Raw genomic sequence first — 27,784 nt, forward strand, 5'->3', positions numbered from 1 at the left:
AAGGCCGCCGTGTGCCCGGGAAAGCTGCGTGCGCGGGCCGCGCGTAACTGCGCCTGCAGTGCCCACCCGGGTTCGCAGTTGGCCCGAGGCCGGTCACCCGGCGCCTCGTCTCCCAACCGGGTGCCCGCTCCTGCCCGGGAGCTCGCCAGCGCGGGGCCCCTGAGCGGCGGGGAAGCCGCTGCTTCTTTCTACTTAGGAACGTAGACCCCATTTTCCCTGGCTCCTCTGGACTCCAGCAGAGGGAAATTTCGCGACTGGTTTCAGCTCCACCTTGAGCGAGGACGGGGAGCATCAACTTAAAACCCGCGGACTTGTTTGAAGGTGATCAGAGGCAGTGTTACGCATAGCTTGAGGATTGTGCCTTTTACCTTTGAAATCACCAGGAAGCTTCTCCTTCCCGCTCTTCTTTACCTTTCTTTTTTTCCTGGGTGTCATCCATTAGGCTTAGAATTTGTAAATTACATTCAGTGATTTACCTAACGCTGGTCTGGCGAGAGGTGAAACTGACCTGCCCACCTCATTTCCCTGGAACATTCTGTGAGTAGCCGGGAGACAGAAAAGGGTGGAAAGGGTTGAGAATGATCATAAAAGAACCAGTATCATCTCATTTTTATAAAAGCTAACGGTGTGTTAAAAGCAGTCTTGCTGCCTGGAATGAAGAGTTAAAAAAAAAAAAGGTGGATAGAGGTTTTCCCCCTTTTATGATCCTGTTCAGTGACTATTTGCATTTCATTTCCTGAAAAGTTCCCCCCCCCCCCCCCCTTTTAATGGAGTAGGCTTTTTAAAAAGCAGGAAAGGCTTAAAAAATGAGCCCGTGATTGCACACACTGGTGGTGGGGAGCATAGTTCTTTTCCTTGCTGGAAGAAGCACAAGCTTCAGCCATTTAATTTACTACGGAGATTGCCTCCTTGCAAAGTCAGCTCTGAGTTGTCTTTAATACACTGTTCTGGGGGAAAGCGGGCCTTTTCTGTCCTGAATGTTGATTTTAAATGTCTGAGTTGCCACTTGCTATTCTATGCTGAGTACCTAAGAGTGACTGATGCCACATTACTGACTTTTGGAATTTGGTTGATGGGTCTGTCTTGAATCTAGCTTGAAACAAGAGGTGCGGACCTGCCAAAAAGCCTCTTGGATGGAGTTTTGCTGGCTGTGAAACTAAGGCTAGCACTTCTTGTCGGCAAGCTGTTCTTCGGAGGACTCCTGGAAAACACACTGTACACTCTGCAGGCTTATTTACAACAAATGTCTTGCGCAGATCATAGTAATGTTCGAGACACATGGGGTGGAGCTGTACATCTGCCTAATATTTCCCTTGTAATATTTTACTTGCTGGGGCAGCAAGCCCATTACCTTTAGCACTTGTCAGAGATTCCCCAAGAAATGAGCAGTAAACAGACTGCAAAATCTGCGGAGCCCCATGCGCCTGACTTGGGACAGGTGGACACAATTAAGAGTTTCTCAGAACAAAGGGTGGGTTTCAATGTTACTTCAGTTCTCCCAGCCCAGGAAGGTGCCGTTTCATTGAAAGCAAGATGAGGTCCTCCTGGGGACGTGTTTGCTAAGTGGTGATTATCTCTGGGGTTGGCCTCCTGTTTTTCTTACTTATCCAAGTAAATAGTTTTTTTGTTCTTTTCACATTGTTTTGAACTAAGCTACTCTGCTTTCCCTAAACAACATGCTGTTATTATTGACTATATAATACTATTGATTATTAGTAGCCATTTCTTTACAATTAGCTATCATTTATTTGTTTCCAAGATGATTGTACCAACTCCTTTCCCTCCCCTTTTCTTTCACTCCATATTTAAAGTAAAACTGTCTGAAAATTGGAATGAGATTTCAGGTGATTGGCTTTGAATGTCCTCAAAGAGGAAAATACTTGGGGCAGCAGACTGCCTGAAGAAACTATGTTCTGGTTCTGTTCTTTGTAAGCTAGACTGACTGCTTCAGATTTATGTTCCTGATGGATAGCATACTGTAAGGAAGGCACTTGGGTACCATGATTACTGTATATTTTAACACTTTCCAACTTAAAAGAAGGTGGTTTAAAAGTTATTCATGACCTGCCAAGTGCTAATTGAATCCCCATCATGCTGTCACACTGATTTGTTTTTGTTCTTTGAAAAAAAGGAGCACCGCTGTTGATCTGGTTGTAATTCCTCTGTTAGATACTGTACTTACGAGATCCCAGTCTGAAGGCAGGGAGGAAGATGATCTCAGATAGGCTAGGCTTTCATCCAGTTTCTTCTTTAAAAAATTTTTCTGGACAATGCAATCTTCCTTACCGTAACCATAGCAATGCATTAAGGGCAAGAGAAATACACGTCTACTTTATGGGCACAGTAGGTCATGTGGTTGGTGCATACTTAAATCCATTTACCTCCCTCATTCCTACAGTTTTAAATCTATATTCACTTTCTCCTTAATGAACATTATTACTGCCTCCCCCGCCCTACATTCTGCTGCTTTTTCCTCCCAAATCTGCCCCTCCACAGAGGGCTCTGAAAAAAGAGCCTTTTCTCCCAATTTCTTGATGGGCTTTTCTTTTTGTGACTCTTGGATTGTGCTCTTAGTTTGAGCAGTCCAGTGACACATTCTTTTTCTACCCAACAAAGGGTTCTGCTCAGGAAATCTCTTTAAGTATCTCAGTTGTTAAGAAATTTCATTGTTTTAACCTGGCCATATAATAGCAGCACCTGTCACCTTTTTTTTTTTTTAAATATTCTTACTAGGAAAATAGTAATGTCAGCCTTCCATTCTTCCTCACTCTTTGAATGACCTGTCTGTGGTTTTTTAAGTGGTACCCTGCAGGCTGGGAAAACCTGTGGAACCGCAGGAATCCTCAGTGAATTCCATCAAAACTCTCTAAGTGGGACTGGTAGGTCCATACCCTGCTCTCTCAGTAGTTGAGGAAACCCTTTCCTGTTGCCTCAATGACCCATAAACTTTTCACCATCCTCCTTCCACCAAATAAGAACCCAACTTAAAATATTGTCAGCTTTCAAGGTTTCTCAAGAAATAGCCTGTTCAGGAGTTGATGAAATTTGATATCACTTCCTTGGGTCTGTCTTCTTTTTTAAATATGGAGGTTGGGGACCCAGACCATAGGTGTTATAGTCTAATCCCAAAGACAGGTGGACCAAGAGAGATTTATTCCATGACATCCTCTTAAGGAAGGTGGTGGTGGTGTTACAGGATGTCTTCTTAGTGGGCAGACACAGGTGTGCACAGAGCCAGCACATGCCCCACTTCTTCTTACACCCTTGCCATGAATTCTGATTGTCCCTTTCACTAGGCGGTACCACTTGACTTAGTGCGTTATTGTCTGTTCTTCTGTCCTCCTCATTCAGCTGCCTTCATGAACAAGCAGCCTCGAATAACCAAAGGGGGCTTTCTCCTGTCATTCTTGGCCTCACGCTCTAGGTAAAGGCACTTACCTGCTCACCCACGAGTTGTCCAGTGCCCACCAGGCAGCAGACCTATCATTGTGTTGCTCCTACTCTTTATATCATGCCTGTTCTTTAAGAGAAGGTATTTTTGCAGTCTTGCTTGAATATTAAATAATACTAGTAGTGACTGTATTTACGGGCTTCCCTGGTGGCTCAGTGGGAAAGAATCCTCCTGCCAATGCAGGAGATGTGGGTTTGATCCCTGGGTCGGGGATGATCCCCTGGAGGAGGAAATGGCAACCCCCTCCAGTTTTCTTGGTCTGGACAATCCCATGGATAGAGGAGCCTGGTGGGCTACAGTCCATGGGGTCTCAAAGAGTTGGACACTAAGCAACAGAACACACATCCGCACATGTGTTAATTACTCTAAAGAGTTTTGCACGTGTTAACTCCTAGAATGCTTAAAATAACTCTCTGAGGTGAGCACTCGTAAGATTTTTCTGTCTAAGACAGGAGAACAACTTTACAGGGAGGTCAGATCCCTTGCTCAAGGCCACGGAGTTTAGTCTGTTGCGGTGGCTGGATTTGAACCCACGCAGTCCCGCTCCAGAGCCCACGGTAAAGAGGCTTTTCTAAACTGTGCCGAAAGCAAAACGGCTCTGATATTTTGGTGCCACGAGGGCTAAAATTATCTTTCTAACTATGAGATTTGCAGAAGAATTTAGAGGAGCTTAAATAAATCTATAAATGTATTCAGCTACATCTCAGAGATTTATGTTGTATGGAAACAGCCACCCTCTCACCATTCAGCTTAATATACTTTGGGATCAGATTCACACTTAAAATTCTGAGCGCCAGCTTCTAATGTGGTAGCTTGCCTGCCCCCCCCCCCCCCCAATTTTGAATTTCAGCACAAAATATTGCTCTGATTGAATACGCCATCCATGGAATGGCAGATCCCAAGAGACTATTTGTTGCCTGTCTTGTATTTTTAGCCTTGTTTGCCGGGGAAATGTGAAGCGTGAGATTGGAGACTAGATTGTTAACACCAGAGGTTGCTGTTTCTGCTGTTTTGGGTTCTCCTGCTGCTGCTTCTGCGAGGCAGATGGCTCGATTCATTTATAGAAGAGAGAGATTCGTTCTGTTTTGCATCTCCACTTTGAGAAGAACTTTTAATTGTTTTGTACCACATTGCGTTGTCTGCTCTTACTGTGCACGTAGACATGCCGTGCGTAGATAAGGTGCAGAAATTAGGTGGATGTTCCTGTATTCAGTTTGGACCACGTTAGAAATCCATGGCGCATTCCTTGTGCTTCTGGAGGATTTCTTTGAAAAGTGGATTTGTGCGCAGGACGGTGGGGACCACGTGTGTTGTGCTCCACACCCCCGCCCTCTCTGGACGTCCCTGGGCTAAGAAATTAGGGGCAGAAATATTAGGGTTGTGTTGATGGGGCTAAAGTAGAAACCAGAACGTGGAGTCCGCTTGTTGGCTTACGTCAGACCACGACAGGATGTAAAATGTTCCCTGATGTTTCAGGTTGTAAAATGTTTCGTAACACTGTTTTCAAGAGGGCAGGAGTTCAGGGCCGGCCTGTATTTTTCCTATATGATCAGTTTCTTCTGACAGTTTCCTTCCTAATTAAGGAAGCTGGAAGCCAAAAGCTGTCTTCCAAGTGAGGTCAGTTACAGCCTCACTTAAGGCAGGTATTGACTTTCTGCCCCCAGATTTCTGGTTCATAAAGTGCTAAAGAGCCTCTCTCCCCAGAATGAAAGACTTTGACACTCTATATGCTTCCGCTGGAACCTGGCTTGTAAGGATGGGAGGAAGCATATGGGGTAATTTCACTGCAACACCATGGAATTTGACCCAGGATGGGTTTTACAAGATGTGTTGTTTTACTTCCACTGAATGGTGTAACTTCTCAAATCAGGTAAGTCCAAGGGAAAATGACATTGCAGACATCCCCTGAAGGTAAGTGATTGGCAGACAGTCATAGGAAGGTGGAGATACTAGAGGTTAAAGCAAAGAAATCCTGGTGACTTCAGGGGCCCAACCTACATTGGGATGACTAGGCTTAACGTCATTCGTAGATTTTACTATAAAAGCAAGTGTATTTACTAAATACTGGATGAGAAGATTTGCCTCTATAACAAATTTGTGGCACACACTGTGGAGTTGTTTTCATGAGATTGGTGGTTCCTGCCTTGTCACAGTACTTGCTTAGTAGTTACGTCTTTATTTGAATTTAATTTAATAAAATCTCTTGGAAGAGGAAGGGAAACCAAATGATCACGGGTTATGAAAGCTAAGCTGGTAATATTTGAAACACACAAATCAGGACTTTTCAAATGTTAATGTATATTTGAATCACTGCACATCTTGGTAAAATGCACATTCGGATTCCGTAAATCTGGGGAGGGGCCCGAGTCTTCATTTTCTGACAAATTTCCAGATGACACTGTCTGACCACACTTTGAGTAGCAGATCATGGATGGTAGTAATTCAAGATTTGAAAAAAAATTTTTTTTTTTAATTTTCAGTATTGCTTTTCACTTGGAAGACAGTATGAAGTAGAGTCCTATGTAAGAGTATTGTAAAATGCCAATAAAAGAATAGGCAAAGACAAATGTCAGTTTTAACACAGAGAAATGTAGAACCACTTATAAAACATTCAGGGAGAGAGCCCCATTCTGATGGAATATCGTGTCTTGCTTCCAGCATTTGGAATGATGGGTGTAATATTTTCAAAGGCTCGGGTTTTGTTTTGAAGTAACGGAGGACTTATGTCTGTGCCTAGTTCATTTCTTTAGGAAGAAACTGAGTCCCTCAGAAGTTGAACAATTTGCCCAAAGTCAGAGTTTTGTTGAATAAGGACCTTTTCTACCTCCTTTCATCTTATCGTATCTCTTGACTTGCGCTATATTTAAAAATGATCCCGAGTGCAGAATATTGAAAGTGAGGCTGTACTGAAGGGAGAGGTCGAACAGAAACAGTTGGTTAAAAACAAAAGCGGAGGAATGTTCATATGGGGTACATGTGCTCCCCAAGCAACTGGATCCTGACATGATGTGGGAGTAGGTTTTGGGTCCTCCTTTGCTGTGTCTACTTGGCAATCGCCGTCTTGCTTAATGTTACTTAACCCAGCACTAGCAGGGCTGGTCCCGTAACACAGGCTAAACAATATTTTTACTTTAACCTTATTATGTTAAGGTATAAATAATAATAAAGATACCATTTCTAAAATTCACTCAATATTGCGATAAAACATTCAGGAAAAGTTAGTTGCCGTAAATAATTAAATAACTATAAGAGGGTTTTACACACACCACCCCCCACACACAACAGATTGTAAAGCCTACATTCCGGGATGGGTGCGTGCCTGCTAAATTGCTTCCGTCGTGTCCGACTCTTTGCAGCTCCGTGGACTGTAGCTCGTCAGGCTCCTCTGTCCATGGGATTCTCCAGGCAAGGATACTGGAGTGGGTTGCCGTGCCCTCCTCCAGGGGATCGTCCCAATCCAAGGATCAAACCTGCAGCTCCTGCGTTGCAGGCGGATTCTTTGCTGCCGAACCACCAGGGCAGCCTCACATTCCTGGATACATTATTCTAAAAAGATGATTAAGTGTAAGATGTGACACTATCACGGATGGCTGTTTTGAATAATTCATTTGCATGTAATTTGACATTTTTAGGTCCATTCACAGTTGGGATAGTTTTGTATTTTTACATCCACCGTGATATGGAACAGACGATGAAATTAAGGTTTATAGACTTTTTTTTCCCACCCAAGGCTGGACAGAGAGTCATAAATAGCACTAGGACCAGACGCCGAGTCTCCAAATGGTTTCTGGGACTTTCTGACTACCTCGTCAGTCTGTTCCATTTATTTTGGCCCCAAATAGGTTGGTTGCACTTAAGTTGGACCTTACAACATTCTGCTTGTACTACTTTTGAGACAGGACTGGGAGTCCACGAATAGGTGTGATAGAAGGAGAAATAAATGAGTAAAAATTTTCAGTGATACCTGTTGACTTCTTGGTTTATGTGGTGGTATGTTTCTCATGGTTATGAACATAAGTGTTCCCATCTGGGAAAGGGAACAAGTACAAAAGTGTCAGGAGTGATGGAGGCAAGTAAAATTGTGAATATATGAAAAGTGGTATACTGTGTACCGTAGTATGTGCTTCCCTGCTAGCTCAGCTGGTAAAGAATTTGCCTGCAATGGCAGGAGACCCCGCTTCAATTCCTGGGTCGGAAAGATCTCCTGGAGAAGGGATAGACTACCCGCTGTTGTATTCTTGGACTTCCCTGGTAACTCAGATGGTAAAGAATACCTGCTCAGATGGTAAAGAATCCTCCTGCAATGCAGGAGACCTGGATTTGATCCCTGAATTGGGAAGATCCCCTGGAGGAGGACATAGCAACCTATTCCAGTATTCTTGCCTGGAGAAGCCCCAGGGACCGAGGAGCCTGGGGGCCTACAGTCCATGGGGTCTCAAAGAGTTGGACACGACTGAGCGACTAAACACATGCACATATACTATAGTATGACCTCTGTGGTGTGTAAACTATCCGGAGGAATTTGCTAACTAAATTTCTTAAAGGGATTAAAATTTAGTTCATTAAAGTAACATCACAGTTTGTTCTTCTGCGGATTTATTTAAAGATTTATTTTATTTATTTATTTTATTTATTTTACAGGTATAAAGCCCTCTTTAGAAATACAGTACTGGCTTCTCAATCTGAATCTCTTTCTAAATATCTTGTGTTGTTTATTATTGGGTTGGCCAAAAGGTATGTTCATATTTTTCGAAGGAACCCTCCCTTGGGCCAACCCAATAATCTTGTGCTTTTTTCTCTCTGTGTACAGTGTTAAGATAAGATTAAAGTCTTTTGATTTGTACCTGGAAGTTATCTGGGAAGAGGAGAAGGGGATGACAGAGGATGAGATGGTTGGCTGGCATCACTGACCCAATGGACATGAGTTTGATTAATCTCCGGGAGTTGGTGATGGACAGGGAAGCCTGGCGTGCTGCAGTCCTTGAAGTCGCAGAGTTGGACACGACTGAGTGACTGAGCTGAACTGAACCGTGTATTTGGACTTCCAATAATAATTTTCATCAATGTCTCTTTAAGAATTATCCCCCCTATTTTTAAAAAAGAAATAGAAAAAAAATACCACAAAATAAAATTCTTTGCTGGAGAAATACATGTGTTGTAAACCTTTTGAAAGGAGCTGGGAAAACTGTAACTGTCCTTCATCCGAGTAGTCAACCCTTGTATCTCCCTCAGCCTAGGGACCTGCAGCTGCAGTGATTGTCAGAAACTTGCATCAGGAAACTTCCAAAGTTATCTCCCTTCAAAAAAAAAAAAAAGGCAATCAGGAGGTTCACAGGTTTTGTCAGTGTGAGGTGTGTGGGTGGGATGTAAGTGGGGGGTTTGCTTTAAAGGAAGAATGGTTTTAAAAATATTTGTCATTTTTTTTCACCTTGGAGCAAAGAGAAAATAAAAATAAAACCCCACCTGCCCATCCCAAATACAAAAATGAAAACTAAAACCCATTGGCTATTATCGCAAGTTTAGCAGACAGCTTGAAATGCACATCAATCTTGGAGAGCAATGTGAAAAGACAGCCCTCCCCTATCATATCCTGCAGCAGACAACACCATCACTTGTGCAGTCAATTATTAATAATTGTCAAGGGGATAAGTGCCTTAATGTGCAGATATCTGTATGTATGTATTATATATTAGTAGAATGTCATATATCATCATCATTGAAAACTTACATCATTAAAGTTCTATGCTATTAATTTAAATGCCATTAATAACACTTAAACTTGAGGTGGAGACACAGTTTTGACTTGGTCGCCAGGTTCTTAATTTGAATGCCCCCGTTTCTTGCTTTCTCCCTGATTTTTCCCATCCAACCCCCATCTGTCTCTTCTTGCTCCCTGTCTCCTCATCAAGTCAAAACTGCCTTCCTGGGACTTCCCTTGCGGTCCAGTGGTTAGGACTCAGTGCTTTCCACTGCAGAGGGCACGGGTTCGATCCCTAGTCAGGGAACTAAGATCTCAGATACCATGTGGCGTAGCCAAAAAAAAAAAAAAAAGTAGCTTTAAAAATAATAACAGAAAACAAAACAAAACCCTGCCTTCCTATTTAAGTGGTGTGGTCGGCTGCAAATTAAAGGCTGCATGTCCTGCAAAGGTCACTTTTTCCCTCTGGTTCTTTTATTTCTGAAATGAGACAACATTATCATCAAACTTCCTTCCTGCTCTAATATTATTGTATGATGTTACCTGGTTGTTTTCAGTACCATTTCTTCACAGTATTTTTGGCATATCAGGAGGCATTTCATGGTATTTTAAATGTGTCAAAACCTTCAATAACAAGTACTCTGAAAGAATTTTTAGGACAAGTTAGTAGGACTTTAGGAATGTTGTTGGTGAGCCTTGGCTCAAGTGTTTTCAAGAATCATCAGCCAAAGAAGTGTGATTTTTACATGTGAGTTTCTCTTAAATCAGTGGTTGTAAACTATTGCATGCATGTGCAGCTCCAGCAGCAGAAGTGGGGTGAGTGTGCAGAACGGCCGAGTGGGTTAGAATCCGTCCATGGCAGCCCATTGTTGCCCAGTTGGGCGCATGGGCCCACTGTTGGTAGGCTGACTTTTTATTTTTTAGCAGAAACCATCTCTATGCTGTTTCATGGTAAATTTCTAGATTTGAACCTTTCTCAGGTTATTTTAGTAAAACGCCTTTAATTCAAACAAAAGTCACAAGATATAGCACTCAACCTTCCAGTTTGTCTCAAGACAAGGACTTTTGCTGCCTTTTGTTAGATTTAAAGGGTCAGGGACTCGGTTGGTCCTCATTTTCAACGATGGTCTTTGAGCTCTGCTAATAAAGCTTTTTCAGCTTTGTGGAGGAGTAGTGTTGTTTATTGTCTTCCTTTCCGCTTGTGTTTTCTTGCAGTTTGATAACCATCTTTTAGTGTTTGGGATGCTTTTTCTTTTTGTGTGTGTGTATCCATTGTTGTTTTTAGGTTTGCTGTCCCTGTGAGGTTTTGATACAGCAATCTATATATTGGGTCGGCCAAAACGTTTGTTCGGGTTTTCCCATATCCGAACGTTTTGGCCAACCCAGTTTGTACAAGATTGGTCTTTTTCCTGTCTAGAGAAATTTCTTTAGCATTTGAGAAGCATTGTCTAAAAGCAGAAGATCGAAAGCATGTGAGTGGCCTTTTATTTAACACATGATAAACACTAATTTGATCAGTAAGTTTCTGTGTGCCGCTGCATCCCATTTGTAAAGAAGAAGCATAAAATTGTATTGCTGAAAATTTATAGGACCCTAAAATGTCTAGTGAGTGAGTGTCAGTTGCTCAAATGTGTCTGACTCTGTGTGACCCCATGAACTGTAGCCCGCCAGGCTCCTCTGTCTGGAATTCTCCAGGCAAGAATACTGGGGTGGGTTGCCATTTCCTTCTCCAGGGGATCTTCTTCACCCAGGGATTGAACCTGGGTCTCCTGCATTGCAGGCGGATTCTTTACCATCTGAGCCACCAGGGAAACCCCAAAATGTCTATGCTGAAGCTCAGATCTCTGCATAAGCAACTGAGGTATAAAGAAGCAGTGTAGATTGCTTGCCTTCTAGGAGGTCATTTCTATGAATGTTTGCCTATGAAACCAGATCTTCATTTTCTCAGTGTTCTTGCCTCTTCTCCTTTTTGGAACCATAATAGCAATCACAATGAATAGAGGTACCAAGGAATTCAAAAGAATGATACCCTGAGACTAAAACCTATTGATCATTTCACCCTGCTGTTAAAGGATGTTTCCCTTTTGTTTAAAATCTTTATGTTTATCTAAGTACCTTTGAAATAGGATAGATTTTTCATCTTTGGTGCTGTTCTGAATCATAGAACGATGAGGCTATGGTTTAAGGGGCTCATGTTGGTTTATCGTAGCAGAGCTAATGAATATTGCATTGTATTATTATCTATGTTACGTTATCTGTGTCTACATCATAGATTGGTTTTGTGTTTTTATGAAATTTAGGGTGAGTCAAGCTTTTGTTCCAATTACTTACCCTCTGCATCTTTGGTAAAAATTTTGTTCAGTCAGTATGAATTCACTAGGAGACCCTAAAAATGATCCAAATGTGGTTATTAAAAATTCTGTACATAGGATGAGAATAGTCACTTCTCTTCTGCTCAGACTGTGTGATGTTACTGCCATGAGTTAGAAGAGAAAACATTATGCTTTATCCAAGGAAATAATTTTAGTATTTATATTTGCCACACAACTCCTAATTCTTATCTGGATAAGGAAATTGCTTCCAGTTTCCATGTTTCCCTTTTAAATCTGGATATCCCTGTGTGGTGAGAAGGTCACACTTGGAATGGTGAGCTAGGTCCATTGTGATGTTAATTCAGATGGTGGTGGTAATTCAGATGGATTCGGAGGTTGGGCGCTTAGAGAACCACTAGATGGAGCAGATTCTCAATGTGCACAAGTGATAGACTTGTGGGCTTCCCAGCTGGCTCAGCTGGTAAAGAATCCACGTGCAGTGCAGGAGACCTGGGTTCGATCCCAGGGTCGGGAAGATCCCCTGGAGAAGGGCGTGGCAACCCACTCCAGTATTCTTGCCTGGAGAATCCCATGGACAGGGGAGCCTGGAGGGCAACTGTCCGTGGGGTTGAAAAGAGTCAGACACGACTGAGCAACTAAACAGAGCACAATTGACTTGCACTTCTTAGAAGAAAGCTTTCTGAGGCTGGCAGCAACTTGCCAGTGATACCCTCAAAAGGCCATGAATTTGGATCCAAAGAGAGTGACTGGATGTTATTTTGAAAGCCTCAATTTCTTCCCCTTCTTGCCGTCTCTGTTTTTTATTTTTGGCCACACACTGTGGCATGTGGAATTTTAGTTCCCTTACCAGGGATTGAATCCTCACCCCCTGCAATGGAATCTGAGTGCTAAACTGCTGGACCATGGTCAGGGAAGTTCCACTGATCTTTATCTTAAAGTGAATTCTGCATCTCTGATGGCCATGAAAACTTGCAAAAAAAAAACAATCCCTGTCGTTGAGCTGGAGCTTCTAAACTCCGGTGACTCTGTAATGATTATTCATGTTGAAGCTACCTTGTTGGGAAGGTGTTAGACATGGAGGGTGTGGAAAACTTCTGATTCTTGGAGATTAGGTGTCAAAATATTCAGGGTTTGGTTATTTTTAGCAGTTATCAGTGAAGGTTCTTGCTGCTGGAAATAATGATTAGGTTTTAAAGCTGCAAATTCCCAGCCAATCACCCAAAGGACCCCCTGCCAGCACCCCCCCCCCCCTTTTTTCCTCCCAAACTGGTAGAAATGCTGGCCTCTGTAATATTGTCATCCAGTTTAAGTGAAAAGATGACAGAGAAGTGCTTTGAATGTGTGTGCCTACCAGCTTTAAAGTTTGGAATTGATATTTAATATTAAACAGTTTCATTGAAACATAGTAGATTGAAAAAGGAGCGCCAAATGTTGAACGTCACCTCTATTTAGAGAGATACGTATGTGTGTAATTTAAATTTTGAAGAGAAAATTTAATCCTCCTGTTCTCAATCAGCTGATGCCAGGCCCTCCATCTCAGAAAAATTTACTCAGCATCTCAGGGGAGAGGATCCACTGATTACTGTTTTTAAGTTCCTCAGGTGAGTCTCAGTTTGGGAACCAAAGATTGGGAGCCACTGGTTTAATGGATGCATTGATTGTGAGCAAATGTAGAAACTGATACTGTTTTTTTTTTTTTTTTTTTCCCTTTGAAATTTAGAGAAGATATTTGACAATCCTGGTCATAGCAAAGTTTAAGGGATTAAAGTGGCCACCTAGGTTTCTCCTCCCCATTGAATCAAGCCTTAGATTTTCATGTTGGATCGCAAATAACTTGGATGACTGGCATTGGATAGTGGTACTCAGCATTTCAGTCTTTAGGAACTTGCCTCTTCCTGCTAGGATGGAGGAACTGAGGTATTGATCAAAAGGATGTGATTAAATAAGAAACATGATATAATAATGGAACAGAGTTTTAAGAACTCAGGGTTGGAGGTTGCACCATATGTTGCCCTTCTGACAAAAGCTCAAGGGCCCACAAAAGGAGATTCCTAGTAGCACCCATCTAACGTCTCCTAGGTCCAGGATATAAATGATAAGTGATCACATTTATGAGTGGGTTTATATCTATGTGCTCATCGTGGTGTTGGATGAAGGCCGCAGAGTTCCTCTTCCAGTGTTGGGCATGGCCCCATCGGCACTGTTGCTGTTGACCGAGTTGGGTGGGAACAGCTGGTATCTCTTTGCCAATTTAGGCACTATGACATAGCAATTCTTTCTAAAGCAAGTGTTTCTTATAGTTCTATCCTGCTCACAGCTGCCAGTGGTTCCTTCTTTGTCTGTGAAATCAAATAATCTCGTGACCAGTTGTTGCACATGAGTTTAGTTCAAAGAATCAACATGGGTATCTGTGCACCTCACCACCGTATTGATAGAACGTTATCAACCCTTGACTCATCTGTGTGTTTCCTTTATTCTCATCCTGCTGGTTCTCCTTCAGAAATAATATTACTTGAATTTTGTGCTTATCATATCCTGGTCTTTAAAACTATTTTAAACAAATATGTAGGTACTCCTAAACAGAGTTGACTTTTGCTTCTTTTTGATGTGTATTTATAGTCTTCAGGAATTGTTTTTTTTTCACCCAGTATTAGTTTTCAGCTATGTTCTGTTGAATCACTTCTCTCCTTTACAATATTTGGTGCTGTGACTGAACCATAATTGACTTATTTATTTTACTCTCAGTGATATTTGGCTTGTTTTCAGGTTGTTTTTTTCTATTATGAAAAGTGCTACTAGGACCATTCATGTACATGTCTAATGGCACCCACTTTTCAAGTGTTTCTCATCTAAGAGTAAATTAATAAGACCCAGAGCATGAATATGTTAGAATTTCCAGATAAGCCAAAGCATTTTTCAAAGATGAGTTCTCATCACTTCACATCAGCTAGCAGTTAATATTTCCAGGCCTAGAGATTTCTGCTAATTTAGTGGGTATAATATGATTATCTCTGAATGGACTTAATTTCCATATCCCTGATTACTAATGAAGTTAAACATTGTTTCATTTATTTCATTGCCATTTATATTTCTTCTATAAACACCTACTCAAGTCTTTTTGCTCATTTCTATTTGCCTTAATGAATTACAGGGGTTTTAAATGCACATATGTGTAAGTGTGTGTGCATACTAAGTCACTTCAGTTTCCTCCGACTCTTTGCGGCTCTCTGGACTGTAGCCGCCAGGCTCCTCTGTCCGTGGGGATTCTCCAGGCAAGAAGACTGGAGTGGGTTGCCATGCCCTCCTCCAGGAGATCTTCCTGACCCAGGGATGGAACCCACATTCTCCTGCACTGGCAGGCAAGTTCTTTACCACTAGCGCCACCGGGGAAGCCCATGTGTGTGTATGTATATATATTTTAATAAGCTTTAATATGTTATGTGGTTGGGATTTCTTCCAGTTTATTTTAACTTAATGGTATTTTCTGATGATTTGAATTTTTAATGTTCTTATGAACTCACTTTTAATTTTATGATAATCAATGTTGTCAATCGTTTTTTGCTCTTTTGTGTCATGTTTCGGAAATCCTTCCTGAATCTCTTGAAGTATATTCTTCTATAGTCTAAAATTTTATATTTTGGTCTTTCATATTTATGCCTTAATCCATCCAGAATAGATTTTTTTTTTCTGTGTAAAAGTTTGAGTTAGGGATTTAATTTCATTCTTTCATGTGAATAACCAGTTGTCACAGAACCATTGGTTGAGGGGGTCCCCCTCCTTTTTCTAATGATCTGTTGTGCCATCTTTGTAATGTACAAAAGTTGCATACATGCTCAGGGAGTTTTTTAGTCTGAGGTTAAGTGTTCTTCCAACGAACCTTTCTGGTTTCATTTCCCACTGCCCTTCCGTGTACCCCCTACTCATCCAGACTCCATGCTGTGCTTCAGAATTGTCTCATGATTTCCTTTGTCTTGTGCATTTTGTCCCTTTTCTTACATGTCTCACATCCTGCCTCATGCTGTTGTTTTTAGGTATATTTATTTCTCTTTTGCTTCATATTGTGTATCAGTTTTTGAAAGTAGGCTGTTTTGTTCACCTTTGATACTTGTGAGCAGAAGCTGGTGTCTTTTACTGAACAGCTATTTGATAAATGGTTGACCTAAATTGGGGTTTGGAATAGGAAGGATCTTAGAAATTATCCAGCCAGTCTCATTTTATTTGCCTACCTACCATCATTGGGATTTGCAGAGTTTAAATGCAGTGCCCAAGGTCATACAGCTTGGTTGGTCCCTGACTTTTTTTCCTTGAGCTTATTCTAGAACACCTTTCATTATCTGTTCTGTTAGCAAAGAACTACAGTATCAGACACTGTCCAGAAATAGGAACTAATCCTGAAAATCCTGGAAAACCAACATATGTGGTAGGTCCATGATCCCTTGGCTTGTTGCGTCAGTTTTGGACAGTGATATTCACACCACATCCAAATATTGAGCATTTCCCAAACATGCTGTACTGGCTTCCATCTCTGGGCCTTTGTCCATATTCCTTGTTCACCAGAACTGTTTTTATAGACCACTGTCCACGAGTCTTCTGTACTCCTAGAGGTTAATTTCTTGTTGAATGCTCTTTTTCCATACTGTGACGTCACTTCCGTTCCTCCACCAGTCAGACTGTATTTTAATTTACTTTTTTATTTTTAAATTTTTTTTTCTTGATTTTTGTCTCCTTAGAGGTGAGAGGCAATTTACTATTCTACCATGTCTTCTCAGAACCTGACCCGGGGCTGTGTCTGATCTAAGTTAGGGTTTTTTATATATAGTTTTTTAAAAAGTTTCTTTTCGGCTGAGCTGGGTCTTCGTTGGTGTGTGGGCTTTTCTCTAGTTACGGCAAGCAGACATGCCTCTCTAGGTGTGGTATGCAGTCTTCTCATGGCGCCTTCTCTTGGTGCGGAGCACAGGCTCTAGGGATTCCATAGTGGCGGCTCCGGGGCTCCAGCACAAGCTTGATCGTTGTGGCCCACGGGCTTAGTTTGTCCTTGGCATGTGGGATCTTCCCGGATCAGGGATTGAACCCCGAGGCTCCTACATTGGCAGGTGGAGTCTTCACCACTGAGCCACCAGGGAAGCCTTTAAGTTAGGTTTTTAAGATGTTCTATATGCAGAAATCAAACGAGCAAAAAAAAAAAAAAAAAAAAAGCAAAACCACAAAACCTTCAAGTGAGCTTATGAATATGTCCTGTCATTCCACCTTTAAGATGTGTAATTTGGGTAAAATCACGTTTTATTTAATTCACCTATTTAATGCTGGGAACTTCTGAGCAGGAGAACATCCAGAAATGGAGTCAGGGGGCTAGCAGGGGCTGACATGGGACGTCTAGGAGCTGACATACTCTTCTCCACTCTTTTAGTCACATGTGGGGTACGTGGTTAGAGTAACACAACTAATGAGCCTGGCGAGCTTTATCTGTACCTATTCCAAGTAGCTTTTTTGGGTGAAAGTTTTTTTTTTTTTTTTTTCTCTGACTTAGAAGGATGTTCTGTGCTCATTGTAAGAAGTTTGAAAATATGGGAAGGTACTAAAGAGGACAGAAATCCCCAACAGAGTGTTCAAAAATAGCCACCTTACGGGAGTTCTTATGGTGCCTCTGGTTGTTGGCAGATCTCTACTGGTCCCTCCTGTTCTTCATCTTTTGGAAGGAGAACCAGTAACCTCATTATTAAACTGGATACATTAGTTTAGCTGCCCTTGTCTTTTCAGAAAGTTCATATTGCGGTGGCAGACTTTGTGTCACTTTGCTGTATCTTCTGTGCTTTAGATAATGTGAAACGATCACATTGTTATTTTTTCTACAACTGACTGGAGCTAGTGTACACACCCTTTGTTGTGCCGGAGATCATGAGTAGCAACTTCTTTAGAAGAGTTACACAGTAGGGCTTTCTGTTAACTGAATCAAGATATACACTTGTTTTTTATCTCTCAGTATGAGAAAGGCAAAGTGATTGAAGTACTCCTTTGACATTCAGAGCAGAATTTAAAATTTTTTTTTTTAAACTCTTCAAACAGCTTTGAAGGATGGTTTTCTTATTCCCAGTATGTTACCATATACTGGTTTTATCTCAGCATCAGAATGAATCAAACTTTGGCCAGTATGAGTTCTGTCTACTGTAGACTTGGACAAACAGGGATACATTTATGGGAATATTTATTGTTTTGATGTGGTTGGGGCCTATCTCAGTTGTGGTAAAGTTGTATGTCTAGGTAGCCAAGAGCAGTGATCACATTACATATGCTCAAATTGCATTCTGCATTGTTTTATTTCTTGGACTTGAATAGGAGTTTTCCTAGGCAAAATTAATTAAGATTAGAGCAATTAGTCATTGCCAGGTCTCCTTCCCACCTTCTTACGCAAATTTATTAATAAAATGCATGTGAAGTGATTAAGATGTAGAAAATGAAAATCAGAAGACCGTATATTTTGGCACACCATGACTTAACATATTCTCAATTCATCCATCTCTCCATCACCTCCCTCCCTCATGGCCAAAGTACTTACCTCCAGAGTGAAAACATCAACAGTTCCTCACCTACAGAAGTGTTTCCTCTGTGTGTATGCGTAATGACATCAGAGTTCTGCAGCTGGTAGTGGTTTGGTAGTGAGCTGAATGTCTGTTTCCTCATTTGATACCTGATGACGGGCAGTTTGTTTTCTGAATCTTTGAATACTTGTTTGGCCCATTTTAGTAATTCAAGGAGTACAGGAAGAGTAGAATGGATGAATCATTAGCACCACAATGAGTATTTGCGTGTTAGTTGAGCTCCGACTTCTTGATAATTTTATGTTAATATGAATGTTTGCTATGTGTCACCCATCACACTAGAGGCTTAACATATATGTGCTTTAACTCCTACAACCACCTGTGAAGGTAGGCATTACTATCCGCTTTACAAATAAGGAAATTAAAAGTCAAGTATACTTAAGACCATACTACTGACAAGTATGAGTGTAGGGATTTGGCACAGGTCAGCTTTGGTCCAACACATGCATTCTTTCCTACTATCCTATCAGGATGCCTTCTAATTTTGACATGTGTGTGTGTATGTGTATATACATATATGTGTATACACACAATGGAATATTACTCAGCCATAAAAAAGAGTGAAATAATGCCATTTGTTGCAACATGGATATACCCGGAAATTATCATACTACGTGAAGTAAGTCAGAGAGAAAGAGAAATATTAGATGATACCACTAATATGTGGAATCTATAAAATAATACAAATGAATCTGTATACAAAACAGAAACAGTAACAATACAATTTTATGTTTATTGAAGGAGAAAGGCAGAGGGGAGGGATACATTAGGAGTGTGAAATTAACAGATACAAACTACTATACATAAAATAGATAAGCAGCAAGGATTTGTTGTATAGCATAGGGAACTGTGTTCAGTATCTTAATAACCTATATTGAAAAATAATCTGAAAACAGTAACTGCATATATTTTGTTGTACACCTGAAACTGACCCAATATTGTAGAAGTACTATGTGAGTAGTATGAAAAATACAATTTGTATCCTCCAAGCTAGGTTCTTGTCATTTTAATGCATGAAAGTAAATTTAAATTTTGTAAAATATGCCCTCTAACTTTGTAACGAAGATTCTCATGAGTGTCCAGGCTTCTTTGGATATCATACTCCTTTCAGAGCCAGCTATGGTTGGTTTTCCAAAGTAGCTTTCCTGAATTACTGTGCTGTCCAGATGAAACTAACACAGTATTGTAAATCAGTTGTACTTCAATAAATAACAATGGCAAAGAGCTTTCCCAGCCCCTTCTTAGTCCCCAGGTATGGTAGAGGTTTCCTAAGAAAACGTGTGTTGAAATCCAGCTTCTTGATTCTGTCTTTGGCTCCTGTCTCTGCTGTGAGCAGTTTATCAATTACAGTTCTTCCTAATGTGTAAGTGTCCTTGAATGTCAGTCTTGCTTTCCCCTTTGACAGTTTTAGCAATGAGCATGGATGTGACAGTGTGTGGCTCTCTGGGCCTGGCTGGATGACAGGCCCATTTTGCTGGTCTTATACTGGGGGAGACGGGACCCAGTTTCCATGCCATCCTCAGGGCCTGTCTGTGCTTCATATATATCCAAAAGAAGATTGCAACAGTAAGCCCCCTGCCATGGATATGGTATTATGTATGGCTGACCTTGCTTTGGGCAAAGAATATGCATGCGTTGATGTACAAACTAATAATAGTTGGCAATAGCAATTATAGGCCAAATGATTACCTCAGGTAAAATTGGCAACCTGCATTTTAACAGGGCTTTCATCGCCTGAAGTTCACTAATAGAATTAACCCCATTGGTGGGTACAGGGAATTCACATGTATTTAACACATCTGTGCATTGTGCTATCCAGATTATGGGACCTTTTAATTTTAGTTCTCAAAGGGAAGAAGCTGAGATTACAGAAAAGGAAATAAAATTGGAAGGTATTAGCTAGATTTTCCTGGGTCATTACAGGTTCTAAGTGACACATCTGAATATTAAAATCAAAGAAAAAAAACTCTTCCAAAAAACATTTATTGAGTATATTTAAGGTTCCCTGGTGGCTGAGACAGTGAAGAATCTCTCTGCAATGCAGGAGACCTGGGTTCGATCCCAGGGTTAGGAAGATCGCCTGGAGAAGGAAATGGCAACCCTCTCCAGTATTCTTGCTTGGAGAGTCCTGTGGACAGAGGAACCTGGCCAACTACAGTCCATGGGGTTGCGACTGAGTGACTAACATACAAGGTGTATAGATATTGTTTTTGAAAGAGGCAACGAAGAATATACTTACAAAGCACAGTCGCTACAATCAGACTGAGTGAGAATTTAGTTTTTAGCACTCATCAGCTGTGTGACCACAGGAAAATTAACTAACCTTTCTGTATGCTATCTCCTCATCTGTAAAATGGGGATAAGTAATAGTATCTGCTACTTAGGGATATTATGAGGATTAAGTAAATTCCCATATGCAAAGTACTTACAATTCTCATATGTAATATTTTTTCTATATTTGTCATTGTTACTTCCATATTGAATCACTGTGCAAGAGACTGGGATCTAGAAATAAAAGCTACTGTACCTGCTATCGAGGATCTTCCAGCCGAGTGAGGGAGATGCTGGAATCCACTCTACAAGGCATTGTGGGAAATTCAGGGAGGGAGTCGAACTTGGAACATGGGGTTTACTCCGAGGAAGTGTTAACCAGCCCAGCTGAGTGATGAATTTTGAGAAGGAAGGTTTGGGAGATAGAGGACATTCAAGGCAGGACAAGATCCCTACCCGCTAAGAAATGACTTCCTCTACTTACCCCAGCTGGCCAGGCATCTGACAAAATAGAAAACGTTATATTCCTTGGAGAGGTAAACATACAGATGTCCTTGGAAGAGGATTCCATTGACTCTCGTTCTGAGGTGTTAAGTCCTGAAATCCCACCCTCTTTATAAAGTAGTTTCTAATAGTGAGGTAGCAAGGGCAGACGGAAGCTGCAGCCATCCTTTCAAGACGAGACTTCTGACGGGAAGGAGAAGGCTCGCACCGAGGACCAGCCCCCAGGGAAGGGAGAGCCCGTGTTTGGCAGTGCTGGCTGGTGATCAGGATGGGAGAGGTCGGGAGTGGACCTTGGTTTTATGCAGGTGACAGTACAGTCCAGGGTGGAAATTAATGCAGGCTAGCCGCTCATCCTCATTGTAGCATGGAGAAGAGTTAATTCCATGAGAAACAGACCCCACAGACGTTTGAGAGCTGCCGATACCTCGTTTTGTTTTCCAGCCACGGACTCCGGGGGGCTATATATAATCACTCTAGATGCTGTAACTACTCCCCATCACATGGCTAGTTCATTTTTACCTTTTCCAAGTGAACACTTTAGGCAGACTTGATTTACTTTTTTCCTCCTCTCTGAAATAGAGAAGTGCTCTTTAGCACTTTTACCCTTTGAAAATATAAAATCACTCAAGGGCTTTCATATTTTCAAAGGGCAGAAGCAACTTTAGCGAGAGAGAAGAGTGCAAAAAGCCGACTGATCTTTTTTTTTTAAGTGCTATAATGAAAACATGTATAAGACATATCCTCCAGGCCTCTGTGTGTGGATGCTGGTAAGAGGTGGCCGAGGTAAAGAGGGGGAGAGGGCAGAGATGGATGCGGATCTGCAGGGTGAAGTGGCTTTCTCTGTGGCTGGGATTTTATTCTTTTCCTTTTTAACTTACTGGGGAAGAAACAGTCGTTACCATTTTCCCCAAAGCACATGCTAAGATCCGCCTGAGTGGTAGCCCTCCATATTTTTTGGGCTTCTTTGGATCTTAGTTCCCGACCAGGGATCACACTGACATCCTGGAAGTGAAAGGGCGAAGCCCCAACCACTGGACTGCCAAGGAAGTCTTCAGCCCTTCATATGTGCGGGGATCGGGATGGGGAATACGTGTAAATCCATGGCTGATTCATATCAATGTATGACAAAACCCACTGAAATGTTGTGAAGTGATTGGCCTCCAACTAATAAAAAAAAAATAAAATAAAAGATTTTTTCATATGGACCATTTTTAAAGTCTTTATTGAATTTGTTTACAGTATTGTTTTTGGTTTTAATTTTTTCTGGGGGGCCCTGGGGCATGTGGGATCATAGCCCCCACACCAGGGATCAAACCCACACCCCCTGCAAAATCCTAACCACTACCACCACGGAAGTCCTTGCCTTCCATATTTTAATTGAGAAAATGATGACTTCCTTCTTTGACATGGATTTGCCAAATCTCTGAACCCTGAGAATGAAATCATAACCATCGGGAACTTCGCTGTGTTATTCCTGAGTGAGTTTTGCCTTTGGCGTGACAGCTATAGTTATGTCTCCTCGAAGATGCAGAGAGAGCAGTTGACTTGTCAGGTAAGAAACGAATAACAGAACTACCAGCCAGGCCCATTATCTTAGCGCCGCACCACACCTGCGCACGGCAGACACCTCTAGAGCGGTCCATCATTCAAAAGGGCCATATTTTACCCAATGAGGTGCTTACTACGAACCGCTATAGAAATGATCTACTAACTCCAGCTTCGTTGGCAGTCCTGGATGAGGGCATTCTGTGTCTCTTTGCCTCCTCCCCAAATCACAGCAGAGTATTATCTGCAGGCAGGATTTTACTTATGTTTAGTATTAAATGTAAACATCAACAATGGCATAAGGCATTCCTGGCAGGTGTGTTTCTTCAATGCTGTTTGCCAGAAATGGGGTCCTCTGTTGGGGACCCCAGAGGTTACACCATTAACCAACAGGTCCTAGAATTGTCGCAGACTTTGTTCTAAGAAGATAGCCAGGACACTGCTGACTCTTTCCAGGTTGAGTTGGGTTAGAGTCTCTGCATGTCTGCTACGTCGCTTCAGTCATGTCCGACTCTTTGCGACCCTATGGGCCATAGCCTGCCAGGCTCCTCTGACCATGGGATTCTCTAGGCAAGAATACTGCAGTGGGTTGCCATTCCCTTCTCCAGGATTGGCGTTTACTGGAGTTTAAAGCCAGTGAAGGATACCTTTGCCATTTCCGAGACTCAAGGGTATTGTGATGACTTCTTTTCTTTTTAAGGCAGCCTGCACTGCTGAGGTCTGGAGACAGGGGGAATCTTCTGAATGGTGGAGTCCCACTCTTCCCTGGCTTTCCAGCAGCAAAGTGATTTAATTGTGAAACCATGTGAGAGTTTGTGATGTTACCTTAGAGAGACTTGCCCATCAAAGGGCAACTTAAAATTCATGCACAGTAGCCCCTGTGAAGGAATACCTAAGACTCATAAATAAAACAAACATACCTTAATTTATGGCCAGGACCTTCTCTACCCATTGAGCTATTCAGAACTCTGCACAATTGATGTTTCTTTCCTCCAGTTATTGCAGTAAAAAATGAACTCTATTTTATGCCATACAAGCATACTAATAAACCAGTGTTTTGCTGCTTATAAAGGCAAACTGTCACCTGTTAAAATATGTAACTGTCATAGAAAGATAAAAAAGGATCATTTAATAATGATGAACAATGTGCATGTGGCATAAATAGAATCCAAAAGGTAAACAGCAGTTTATTATGCCAGAGCCAGCCAGAGCTGTTCCTCAGTGTGGAGGGCTCTCCACTCATCTATGAGCTCTTCCTTTTAAGGGAAATATAACCTGGCTTAACAGTGATGCCTGTGTGTGTGTATTTAATGGAAGCTCATTGCTGGGGCAAAATCTGTACTGTTGCTCTCATGATGGAGGGGAAAAAGTGGCTTTCAGGCATATTTTCTTAACTGATGAGGAAAAGCTTCAGTGTTCCATTGTTTTCTCGAGCTTGATAATAGAGAGTGTTTAGAAGTTTCATTGTTCTGGTAGGTTTGGAAAGGAGGTTGTTTTTAATTAAGCTATTCAGCTGCTTCTCCGTATTTGAAGCCAAATATATCCCTAGCAAGAGTATATCTGATGTGACTAAATAAAGCCAGTGTTAGCAAAAAATAGAAGTGGGTTTATTGTAGCTGCCTGAGTTTCTTGATCTCTTTTTATCGACCCATACAAATAATCTGTCCAAGGTGTAGCATTGAAAACTCCAGATTGCCTTTATGATGTCAGGGGATGATTGTAGCCAGTGGATAGTATTAAAGTTGCATCCTTGTACACTGAATTTTAAGAGGCACTGAAGGGTTCCTTGGATTTGGTGCAGCGAACAAGAGATTGTAATGAAACTTTTTAAAATTAATGCATTCTTTAGTTGCAGTCTGTTCCACTTCAGGGATCTGGAAACCAGAAGGGTAGCCGCAAGAAGAGTTTCTTCTCTTCTGGAGTCATTTCTTCTCCCTGTTTCCGGTTAGCATGTATTTATATTGACTGAAGTCTTGGAAGTGACAATATGGTCGGCTCAATAAATATTGAATGTTTTAAAGATTTGTGTAAATATTTGCCCGGCAGACAGCTCTGCCTTCTTAAATATTTGGCATTTTATATTAGGTTTCGACGTGCAATGATTTAAAAGCTTATTCAACTGTTGAACAGAACCATACAGTTTTATTTATTTTTTTCATTAATTTTTATTAGCTGTAGGCTCATTACTTTACAATATTGTAGTGGTTTTTGCCATACATTGACATGAATCAGCCATGGATTTACATGTGTTCCCCATCCTGATCCCCCCTCCGGCTTCCCTTCCCATCCTATCCCCCTGGATCTTCCCAGTGCACCAGCCCTGAGCACTTGTCTCACGCATCCAACCTGGGCTGGTGATCTGTTTCACCCTTGATAGTATACTTGTTTCAATGCTATTCTCTCAGAACATCCCACCCTTGCCTTCTCCCACAGAGTCCCAAAATCTGTTCTGTACATCTGTGTCTTTTTTTCTGTTTTGCATATTGGGTTATCGTTACCATCTTTCTAAATTCCATATATATGCATTAGTATACTGTATTGGTCTTTATCTTTCTGGCTTACTTCACTCTGTATAATGGGCTCCAGTTTCATCCATTTCATTAGACTGATTCAAATGAATTCTTTGTAATGGCTGAATAATATTCCATGGTGTATATGTACCACAGCTTCCTTATCCATTCGTCTGCTGATAGGCATCTAGGTTGCTTCCATGTCCTGGCTATTATAAACAGTGCTGCGATGAACATTGGGGTGCACGTGTCTCTTTCAGAGCTGGTTTCCTCAGTGTGTATGCCCAGAAGTGGGATTGCTGGGTCATGTGGCAGTTCTATTTCCAGTTTTTTAAGGAATCTCCACACTGTTCTCCATAGCGGCTGTACTAGTTTGCATTCCCACCAACAGTGTAAGAGGGTTCCCTTTTCTCCACACCCTCTCCAGCATTTATTGCTTGTAGACTTTTGGATAGCAGCCATCCTGACTGGCGTGTAATGGTACCTCATTGTGGTTTTGATTTGCATTTCTCTAATAATGAGTGATGTTGAGCATCTTTTCATGTGTTTGTTAGCCATCTGTATGTCTTCTTTGGAGAAATGTCTGTTTAGTTCTTTGGCCCATTTTTTGATTGGGTCATTTATTTTTCTGGAATTGAGCTGCAGGAGTTGCTTGTATATGTTTGAGATTAATCCTTTGTCTGTTGCTTTGTTTGCTATTTTCTCCCAATCTGAAGGCTGTCTTTTCACCGTGCTTATAGTTTCCTTTGTTGTGCAAAAGCTTGTAAGTTTAATTAGTTCCCATTTGTTTATTTTTGCTTTTATTTCCAATATTCTGGGAGGTGGGTCATAGAGGATCCTGCTGTGATTTATGTGGGAGAGTGTTTTGCCTATGTTCTCCTCTAGGAGTTTTATAGTTTCTGGTCTTACATTTAGATCTTTAATCCATTTTGAGTTTATTTTTGTGTTTGGTATTAGAAAGTGTTCTAGTTTCATTCTTTTACAAGTGGTTGACGAGTTTTCCCAGCACCACTTGTTAAAGAGGTTGTCTTTTTTCCATTATATATCCTTGCCTCCTTTGTCAAAGACAAGGTGTCCATAGGTTCGTGGATTTATCTCTGGGCTTTCTATTCTGTTCCATTGATCTATATTTCTGTCTTTGTGCCAATACCATACTCTCTTGATGACTGTGGCTTTGTAGTAGAGCTTGAAGTCAGGCAGGTTGATTCCTCCAGTTCCATTCTTCTTTCTCAAGATTACTTTGGCTATTCAAGGTTTTTTGTATTTTCATACAAATTGTGAAATTATTTGCTCTAGTTCTGTGAAAAATACCATTGGTAGCGTGATAGGGATTGCATTGAATCTATAGATTGCTTTGGTAGTATAGTAATTTTCACAATATTTATTCTTCCAATCCATGAACACGGTATGTTTCTCCATCTGTTTGTGTCCTCTTTGATTTCTTTCATCAGTGTTTTATAGTTTTCTATATATAGGTCTTTCATTTCTTTAGGTAGATGTACTCCTAAGTATTCTTTTTGTTGCAGTGGTGAATGGTATTGTTTCCTCAATTTCTCTTTCTGTCTTCTCATTGCTAGTGTATAGGAATGCAAGGGATCTCTGTGTGTTAATTTTATATCCTGCAACATTACTGTATTCATTGATTAGCTCTAGTAATTTTCTGGTAGAGTCTTCAGGGTTTTCTATGCAGAGGATCATGTCATCTGCAAACAGTGAGAGTTTTACTTCTTCTTTTCCTTTTATTTCTTTTTCTGCTCTGATTGCTGTGCCAACACTTCCAAAACTATGTTGAATAGTAGTGGTGAGAGTGGGCACCCTTGTCTTGTTCCTGACTTTAAGGGACATGCTTTCAGTTTTTCACCATTGAGGATAATGTTTGCTGTGGGTTTATCGTATATAGTTGTTATGTTGAGGTATGGTCCTTCTATTCCTGCTTTCTGGAGAGTTTTTATCATAAATGGATGTTGAATTTTGTCAAAGGCTTTTTCTGCATCTATTGAGATAATCTTATATTTTTTATCTTTCAATTTGTTAATGTGATGTATTACATTGATTGATTAGCGGATATTAAAGAATCTTTGCCTTCCTGGGATAAAGCCCACTTGGTCATGATGTATGATCTTTTTAATATGTTGTTGGATTCTGTTTGCTAGAATTTTGTTAAGGATTTTTGCATCTATGTTCATCAGTGATGTTGGCCTGTAGTTTCCTTCTTTTGTGGCATCTTTATCTGGTTTTGGTATTAGGGTGATGGTGGCCTCATAGAATGAGTTTGGAAGTTTGCCTTCTTCTGCAATTTTCTGGAAGAGTTTGAGTAAGATAGGTGTTAGCTCTTCTCTAAATTTTTGGTAGAATTCAGCTGTGAAGCCATCTGGTCCTGGGCATTTGTTTGCTGGAAGATTTCTGATTACAGTTTCGATTTCCTTGCTTGTGATGGGTGTGTTAAGATCTTCTATTTCTTCCTGGTTCAGTTTTGGAAAGTCATACTTTTTAAGAATTTTTCCATTTCTTCCAAGTTGTCCATTTTATTGGCATAGAGCTGCTGGTGGTAGTCTCTTATGATCCTTGGTATTTCAGAGTTGTCTGTTGTGATCTCTCCATTTTCATTTCTAATTTTGTTGATTTGAGAACCATAACAGTTTAAAAAAGTCTTTTCAAGCCCAGTTAAATTTGAAAGTTAAATTTGGATTCAGTGAATAACAGATTTTCACAAATCAGAGCAGATAAGACAGTATTGAAAGGATTAAGAAGGGCTCCATTGGAGAGCAAGGGTGAACTAGTCTGGGATACGAATGACCGTTGCTTTGTGTCCCAGCTCCATACCCAGTGTCCGCTTCATTCCAAGATTTCTTGTCCTGGAAATTTCCCTTCTTAGC

At 41.1% G+C, this 27,784-nt stretch overlaps 1 protein-coding gene across 2 annotated transcripts in view; it reads left to right on the forward strand.

Moving 5' to 3' along the window:
- UNC5D (unc-5 netrin receptor D) overlaps positions 1-27,784 on the forward strand; it is a 615,641-nt gene that overhangs the window by 955 nt on the left and 586,902 nt on the right. The gene's annotated exons all lie outside the window — the stretch shown is intronic.

Source organism: Dama dama, chromosome 32 (assembly GCF_033118175.1).
Source record: "Dama dama isolate Ldn47 chromosome 32, ASM3311817v1, whole genome shotgun sequence".
NCBI lineage: Eukaryota > Metazoa > Chordata > Mammalia > Artiodactyla > Cervidae > Dama > Dama dama.